The sequence below is a fragment of the Rhineura floridana genome, chromosome 11 (assembly GCF_030035675.1).
Source record: "Rhineura floridana isolate rRhiFlo1 chromosome 11, rRhiFlo1.hap2, whole genome shotgun sequence".
Lineage (NCBI taxonomy): Eukaryota > Metazoa > Chordata > Lepidosauria > Squamata > Rhineuridae > Rhineura > Rhineura floridana.
The window spans coordinates 52,460,903-52,470,479 of NC_084490.1; the positions used below are offsets into that span (position 1 = coordinate 52,460,903).

Here is a 9,577-nt window from a genome sequence, read left to right on the forward strand (position 1 = left end):
GGCCCCACTATTTCATGTATTACCTCTTTAGTTAACTGAACTGTAGGATATCATAACAGCTGGGAAAGGGGCAGGAAAGAGGCAACCAAGATGATCAAGAGCTTGGAGAGAAAATGGATAGATGGGGAGTTGTTTCATCTAATACTAGATACTAGTGTCATCCAGTAACACTGGTTGGAAAGATTCAGGAAAGACCATGAGAAGGACGGGGAGGTGGAGTGGCATTGATTTTTTGAAATACCATCTACCTAACCAGGCATCCCCTCCCACAGTCTTCAGGGTTCGAATGCATTTATTTGAAGCTGGGTGCTCGAGACAGAATAGGGATTCTGTTGGTGTACCGCCCACCCCGCTGCCCAACTGTCTCCCTTCCTGAGCTTACTAGGGTAGTCTCGGATCTGGTACTGGAGTCCCCAAGACTTGTAGTGCTGGGTGACTTCAATATCCATGCCGATACTGCCCTTACTGGAGTAGCTCAGGATTTCATGGCCTCCATGACAACCATGGGTCTGTCTCAAATAATATCTAGCCCCACGCATGCTGCTGGTCATACCTTGGACCTTGTTTTCTGTATTGGATGGGATGTAGGTGATCTTGGTGTGGAGGAGCTGGCATTAGTTCCTTTGTCATGGACAGATCACTTCCTGGTTAGGTTCAAACTCACTGGAGCTCAAAACCTCTGCAGGGGTGGGGGACCAATTAGAATGGTCCGCCCCAGGAGACTGATGAATCCAGATGGTTTTCTGATGACTCTTGGGGATTTTCCTGTCACCTCGGCAGGTGATTCTGTCGAAGCCCTGGTTGACCTCTGGAATGAGGAAATGACGGACTTCCGGGAAGGGTTGCTTTGCCTGTGCTGCCTCTGAGACGAGCTCTTGTCTCAGAAGAAGCTTTTTCAGCTTTAAAATCAGTCACAACGCTCTTTTTGACTGGTAAAGATTTTCTCCCGGTCAGGGAGAAACGTAAAGATCAACCACAAAGCCTGTTTTTGTGGGGAGGACTGGATTTCATTTACTTATGAGAGAAGGTTCAAACTGTAATGCCGGACGGACTTTCATCAAGCTCTTGCTGATTACAGTGACACGTTTATCTTTTCTTTAAAGAAAAACGGACTTCAACAGGCAGATAAGCATCCTTCTTTCTATTTTCTTTTTTTTACTTGGTTTAAATTGGTGTAGCAAAAAAGAGATTTGTCAATGAATCAGCTGTGAAGAACTTCTAGGTGAGTTTATGGGAAAGAAATCGAAAAAGCTTATCTTTGTTTTTATCACAAAAAGCTGTCCTGGAGGTGCATTCTAAAGATACCAACGGAAGAGGGATTTCTATTTTGAGGAGGGGGGAACAAAAAAATTTTTTTTGGTCTATTTCATTTTGACGAATCTGCTTGTTCACGACGCCACTAATTGTTTTGATGTTGGGAACTAAGTTTGTTTTTGTATTCCTGAATACATAGAGATAAGGCAGGCTGTAATGTCTACACTGATATAAGCAAGCCTAGAACATTAACCCAATTGTGGCTGAAATAATTTTTTGTTTCTGTGGTTTTAAGAAAGACAACCAGGAAAGTGATTGAGACCATGGAAGAAATTATGTTTCAGAAAATAATGGCTGAGATTGAGATAACGAAACAAACCCTGAGACAGGGTAGACAGGAGATGAAAATTTAATTTAACAAAATGACGCAGGAGCTTAAAGAAACAGTGGATTCTGTGAGAGAGGAGTTTGATGGGATAGGGAAGCTACAAGCCCTGGAGATTGGAACAAATGTGAAATTGGAAAAAGATTTGGAGTTTATGGATGTTAGAAATAAAGTTTACTGTTTGGAATTCAACGTTGTCTCTGAAGAAATTAATGAAGATTTTGGTGGTAAAGTTATCAATGTCTTGGATAATTTTCTGGACTGGAATGATATGATGGAGCTTGACATAGAAAAAATCTATGGAGTTGGCTACAGATATGTGACAGTGGAGAAACTCTTAAGAAATGAGCCAGTGCATTTTGTAAAAAAGAAGAACAGAGATATGACTTTGCAGCAATATTTCAGCAACATACTCAGAATTCTTGACTGGAATGATGTGATGGGGCTTGACATAGAAAAAAGTTATGGAATTAACTACAAATATGTGACAGAGCAGAGATGCACCCAGAGCAGAGATGTGACTTTACAACAATATTTCAACAACATATTCAGAATTGATGGCAAGGACATATTTGTGATGGGGGAAATTCCCATCAGACTCTTGTTATATGACTATGGCTATGACAGCAAGATCATCATGGGATACTGATAATGGATGAATGGATACTGAAACCACTGGATTCAACAGGACTATTGAAGATGGAAGATGGAATTAATATTGATAATGGAAGAATGGTTGTGGAAATTATTGGACTTGGCAAATTTGACGAGATGGATTAATTGATATGTTTGCTTGGACTATGGCTATGACAACAATATTATTATGGGATACTGATAACGGAAGAATGGCTATTGAAATTACTGGACTTAACAGGATTATTGAAGATGGAAGATGGAATTAATATAGATAATGGAAGAATGGCTATTGAAATTATTGGGCCTAACAGATTTGAATTAGATGGATTAAGCGATATGTTTATTTGGAGAAAAATTGAAAGATATATCTCTCAAGGAATTGAAACCTCTCTTGGACTTTTTGTGGAAAGAATAAAATAATGTTTATGAGATTTGATGATTAATTAAGATAACTACTGGAGGAAAGTGATTTTATAATATAATTTTAGAGATAGGATTGTTATATATTGTAGACCTATAACTGATCTGCGACAAATTGTAAGTCAACATTTTATTTTATTGTTTAATTGTTTTTGTTTTGTTTTGTTTCTTGTCTTTGAAAATTTGAATAAAAATTAATGATAAAAAAAAAAAGGAAATGACCAGGGCCGTGGACACAATCGCTCCTAAGCGTCCCCTTTCACGCTTTGGAGCCAAGTCCTCCCCTTGGTTTACTGAGGATTTGTTGGCAATGAAGCGCAAAAGATGGAGACTAGAGCGACGTTGGCGGAAAACTCTGAGCGAATCTGACCAAACACGGGCCAGAGTCTACCTAAAGACCTATTCCGTGGCAGTGCGGGCCCAGAAGAAATCTTTCTTCTCTGCCTCCATTGCATCAGCGGGATCTTGCCCAATGGAACTGTTTCGAGTGGTCAGGGATCTCTTACACCCTGACCCCCATGAATCTGATGTTGACCACTCAGCAACCCGTTGTTCTGAGTTTGCGCGATATTTTGCAGATAAAGTTGCTCAGATTCGCTCCGACTTAAACGCTAAAATTGATACAGTCTCTGTGGATGTAACTTTGGCCCCTGCTTGTCTAATTAAAATGGATTCTTTCCAGCTTGTTCAACCTGAAGATGTGGACAAAATTCTCGGAGAGGCACGTCCGACCACCTGCATGTTAGATCCTTGCCCTTCCTGGCTTATAAAAAATGCCAGAGGGGGACTGGTTGAGTGGACCAGGGAAGTGATTAATGCCTCCTTACAACAAGGCAGAATGCCCCTTAGTTTAAAGGAGGCAGTGATAAGACCTTTATTGAAAAAATCCTCCCTGGACTCCTCAATATTAGGCAACTACTGCCCAGTCTCCAATATTCCTTTTTTGGGGGGGCAAGATAATAGAGCGGGTGGTGGCCGCTCAGCTCCAGAGTTTTTTGGATGAGACAGACTATCTAGATCCATTCCAATCTGGTTTCAGGCCCACTTATGGAACTGAGACGGCTTTGGTCGCCTTGGTGGATGACCTTCGTAGGGAACTGGACAGGGGGAGTGTGTCCCTGTTAGTTTTACTGGATCTCTCAGCAGCTTTCGATACCATCGACCATGGTATCCTCCTGGACCGCCTCTCTGGGATGGGACTTGGAGGCACAGTGTTACGATGGCTTCAGTCCTTCCTAGAGGGACGAACCCAGAAGGTGGTTATGGGGGATGCCTGTTCGACCCCTTGGCCATTGACCTATGGGGTCCCTCAGGGTTCAATTCTATCCCCCATGTTATTTAACATCTACATGAAACCGCTGGGAGAGGTCATCCGGAGTTTTGGGGTTCGGTGCCACCAATATGCTGATGACACCCAACTCTACTCCTCTTTTCCACCTAATGATGCCAAGGAAGCTGTCCAGGTTCTAAACCGATGCCTGGTATCAGTGGTGAACTGGATGGGGATGAACAAGCTGAAATTAAATCCTGACAAGACAGAAGTGCTCCTTGTCAGTTGTAAGGCGGATCAGGGGATAGGGATTCAACTTGTGCTGGATGGGGTTACACTCCCCCTGAAATCGCAGGTGCGCAGTTTGGGGGTACTCCTGGACTCAGCTTTGAACCTGGAGGGCCAGGTTTCTGCTGTTGCCGGGAGTGCCTTTGCTCAATTAAGATTAGTTCGCCAACTGCGCCCGTTCCTTGACCTGTCTGACTTGACTACGGTGACACATGCCTTAGTTACATCCCGATTAGACTACTGTAACGTGCTCTACGTAGGGCTGCCTTTGAAGACTGCTCGGAAACTTAAATTGGTACAAAGAGCTGCAGCCAGAATGTTAACTGGAGCTGGGCTCAGGGAACACACAACCCCTTTGTTGTACCAGCTCCAATATGTTTCCGGGCACAATTCAAAGTGCTGGTTTTGACCTATAAAGCCTTATACGGCTTAGGTCCAGGTTATCTGTTAGATCGTATCTCCCCCTATGATCCTGCCCGGACTCTGAGATCATCCGGTGAGGCCTTACTTTCTACTCCTTCTTTTTCACAAGTTTCTCTTGTAAAGACACAAAATATGGCTTTTTCGCTGGCTGCCCCCAGATTGTGGAATTCCCTCCCCAGTGAAGTACGATTAGCTTCCTCACTTCTTTCCTTCCGTGCTAAGGTGAAGACGATCCTATTCAGACAGGCTTTTAATTGAATTGGTAATTAACTCTTACCTTGTATTTGATTTAATTCATTTTAACTATTTTAATTCTGTATATTTACTGTTTTAACTCTTCATGATTATTTTTGTAAGCCGCCCTGGGTTCTTTGGAAAAAGGGCGGGGTATAAATATTTTAAATAAATAATAATAATAAACTTCTTCACATAATATTTAATTAGCTAAATAGAACTTCCATGTTCAGGGGCAGCCTACCACTGAATTTCACTTGCTAGAGGACAAGTAGCAGGAGTGGACTATTGCTTATGGGCTTCTGGAGACATCTGGTTGGCCACTGGACTAAATGGGCTTTTGCTCAAAGGGCTCTTTCATGTTTTTTATGCACACACAGACACCACATGTTCTCCACAGGGACATTGTCTGGGGTGTACCTCTTCTGTGTGCATGTGTAAGTGTGAAGCCCTTTTCACTGCTATGGCACATTGCATGGAAGGACTCCAACATCCCCCCCCCAAGAAAAAGGAAGCATTGACAGCATTTAAAGGCATCCTCAACATAATCTTTTTAGGATAACCCCGCCCTCCATGGAGAGGGAGGAACCCCCTAGGAGGGTAGCTATAGCTTATTTTAGTATTCTTTATGAAATAACATCTTGTTTTGGGTATTCCTTTGTATAAATAAATATCTGTTTAATACTATCTGAGCTAGCTGTGTCCTAGTCTGGGTGTAGTATTAGAGTAATATATATCACTCCATTTACAAAGTGATATACTCTGGTTTCTCTTCAGATCGTATATCACTCCATGTGTCTTGTGTAGATATACCCAAATAAGGCTATAGAGGGAGAGTCCTACTAGTCTTTGTAGCTCAGGAGGTGTGGACCATGGAGGGAAGCCTGGACTCAAGTAGGGCAGTGGAGCAAATAGCCTAGCAACCTCGAAGAAGGCCAAGGCCACATGGGAGATGCTAGGCTGTCACCCCAAGATATAAATAAAAGCAGAAGAAATCCTACTTCCATTTTTTACATTCTGAAGCTTGTCTCTGGAAAGACTGTTTTAAAAACAAACAAACAAAACCAACCCCTGGCTATCTAAATTCCCTCCTAAACTAACCCAACCCCTACTCTTAATCCTATGCCTAGCCCTAAATAGCTATCTAAGATATACCGAAATATGAAATATGCATTAGTAAGGCACAAAAATGAACAAAATGTAAATAACAAAATAAAGAAAAATATAAGTAAACAATATAAATACCAAAATACATAAAAATATAAATCTTCTCCTCTCCAACACACACACTGGACACCTCTAGTCCGTGACTTTTAAGCCAGGAGCAAGAGGTGTTACAAAGGAAGGCAGGTCACTGTTACCTGGACAACCTTTCTACCTTGACACTGGGCATTCATTATCCCTGCTGAGTCATTTACCCTAAGTGCAAACAACCTTCTTCAAAGTCTTACCCTGTAAGGTACATGCTAGTACAATTTTAGCAAAACAACAAAAAGAACAGTATTAGCACCTGAAAAGCTAACAAATAAATTAAGGCATAAGCTGTCTTAGCCTAGAGTCCGCTTTACCAGACACACCATTCTTGGTAATCCATGAAAGCTTATGCAAGAATACATTGGCTGGCCTTTAAAGTGCTACGTGACTATTGTTTCATTTTTGCTGTAAGCCATGGCTAGTTGGCTACCCCTTTTTGACTGAAAATGTACCAGAGTAACGCACTCTGTACCATACAATGACCCCCTATGCCAAAGAAGATGAATTTTAAATTAAGCCTCCAGATCTTATTTGACTTGGTATAAGGCAGTTTCCTGTGTCCTTACGAGACCCTATACATGCTCAGACTCTTTTTATCATGGTTGGTAAACTGTTGTTTGTTTGCTTATCTTTTGCTCAGGAACATAGAGGGACTTGCAAAGCATGGAATGGCAAAGGGAGGGGAGTGGGGGAAGAAAAAGAAATGTTAATTGCATGATTTGCAATTGAGGTAACACACATAGCCTTCTAAAATGAAGCCCCATGAGACCACTAAGTCCAGAGTCTAAAGTTACCTAGCTGCGCCACTGTTTTGTGAACTATAGTAGTCCTCCATTGGTAGTATATATACACACTAGCAGCTTCATGCCTGGCATTGCTCAGGAATTCTAAGAATTCAAAAAATCAGTGCAGCTTTGAAAGGTTCAGCCTGCCATTGTGATTCAAAAATGGCATCCAATTGTATGCAAACATAGACGAAAAACTGCTCCTTGATCTCAGGAACCATCTTGCAAAATTTGGTTATGATATCTTAAGAGGTGTTCAGATCTGATGCATAGCAAAAAGACAAAAATTGTCCTGAGTATATAGTAGATTATGGGGGGCAGGATTTTAAACAGTGAGCTGAGACAGAAAATGAAACGCAGGAAGTACAGACAGTGATCATTATGTTATTAACAGTGGTCATTCACAAAACAGTTATTTTTTATTTATTACATTTTTATCCTGCCCTTCCTTGCCGTAGGAGTTATTGTTGATAACATAGACAGGCTGGCATTGGGAAGCTAATTAAAACACTTGGTGTCATTTGAAAACTTCTTTGTCCCCAATTCAAACCACAAGTGATACAATTTATCAAGAGGTTTAATTCTAACTCAGTAATTTCACCTTACACGCTTCCTTTAAAGTTCTTTTGTTCAAGGACAACTTATTTAAGCGGATATCCTTTACCAGTTGTCTATCAGTCAAATTTATTTGCAAAAAAAATCGGTCATCACATAAATACAGAAAATACAGTCAGTATTGAGATACATTTTAGCATAAGTGGTCCACAACACACTGGACCCCATATTGTACAAGGAAGTTTTGTCTAATCTAGTGAACTGCTAAGGCAAACATTTTAGCATAGGTGGTCCCCAGCATACTTATATGTAGTATGTTTATCCCCATCCATCAGGTAATAACATTTTTTCTCCCTATTATTCAAGAGGGAAACTCTCTGAAGAATTCCTTTGAGAAATCTATCCCTCTATACAAGGAGCAATACAGTACCTAATAAAAAATATTTTTCACCTGTCTCTGGTGGCAGATACACAAACAACAATTTACAGGTATTTTGACATATCTCCCATCTAAACATGTTGTGGGCATAGCATGGAATCACAAAGCTGTAAATGCCTTCCTCATTGCATCAGTGGATAATTAAAAAAATTAATCTGGAAGATCACTATCAAATTTCACAGAATAATAAATCTTCACCCTGTGAGTAACTGTAAAGAGCCTCCCCTAAGAATCATGGATTAGGAGGAAGGGTTTCCAGGCAGACTGCAGCTCCAACATCTTTTTGTAGAAAATAAACATTATATTAACTAGACAGTATAAATGCAAAGGGCAACATAATTTAGTTCAGTATTTATAAGTGGGGACCTGATCCCCCCCCTCCCAAAAAAAATTGCAGCATGGAATGCTCCTGTTCAGGATACTCCATTCCATTCCCCCAGCACCTGGTCAACATTCTTTGGTCACTGAGTTTGCCCAGTCCTCACTGAGTTGTTTTGGAACAACATTGGAATGTTTATTTATTTATATGTTACCTAAAGGGTTGTACCTCTGCAAACCTCAGGGTTTCCCTGAGCGTTTTGATACCTTCCTCTGATGTGTGACTAGTGGTGTTTTGTTTATGTAACGACCAGCATCACAGAACTGCTATTGCTGTATATGCTGCAGAATAGTTGTGTTTCAAATATACTCCAATACGCTCTAATAGGCTGCTGGTCAATCACACATTTTGGCATATTCCTTCCAATGTGGCTTGCAAAGTCAGGAAATACATGAAAGCTGGGGAGGAAAGAAGGAGAGGGAGATATGAAGGCAAAGCTCAGAGCCCATGTGGTATAGATGTATACAACATGCAGAATTTGGATTGAGAAAACCTGGATTGAAATTTCTTCTCAGACATGAAGCATGCAAGCTGGCTTTCAGCAAGTCACTATATCTCAGCTTATCCTGCTTGATAGGGTTGTTCTGAGGCTAAAATAAGTTCCTATCTATGCCATCCTGAGCTTCTTGGCAACGGTTCCATCAGGGCATAACTTTGGGGGCAGAAGTCCAGGGCCCCACTCAACAGAATGACCAGCAGTCCCCCTAAACGCAGCAGGACTGGCTCACAACATGTTGAAGTTGGAAGGTACCTCAAATACAATCTAGTCTAACCCTCTGCTAATGCAGGTAATACATATTACCACGTGGAGGGTGGTGTAAGATCATGATGTCCATAATCTAAATTCCCTAGCTGTACCACTGACCCTTGGAGGAAAGGCAAGATGCAAAAGGTGATACAGTAATGAGAATAAAATGAGAGGAAAACCAAGTAAAGCTATACAACTGGATTAGCCATTCAGTTTAAAAATGCATCTGTAGATCTAAAGGCAGTCAACTATTCCACTGGGAAAGTGTTGGAAAGCAGATCCAGCACTTAAAAGGAATCTGTGGCATTTGCACTCATAGGCTTGCCTATAAAAAGACACACTTTGTCCCCCTGAGTATCAGGGCAGGTTGATCAGCTAAGCTGTTGCTATTTTCCCTATAGGATGCTTTGGGCAATCCATTTTTAAAAGTCTTTTCACTGTAAGAGTCCACAAATCTTCCCAGCCCAGGTGCACAAAAGCAGCCTTGTGTTATCAAAGGACATTGGT

General features: G+C 41.3%; 1 protein-coding gene across 1 annotated transcript in view; it reads right to left on the reverse strand.

The window, feature by feature from the left end:
• Positions 1 to 9,577, reverse strand: part of RPL19 (ribosomal protein L19) — a 140,571-nt gene that overhangs the window by 113,425 nt on the left and 17,569 nt on the right. The window lies entirely within an intron of this gene.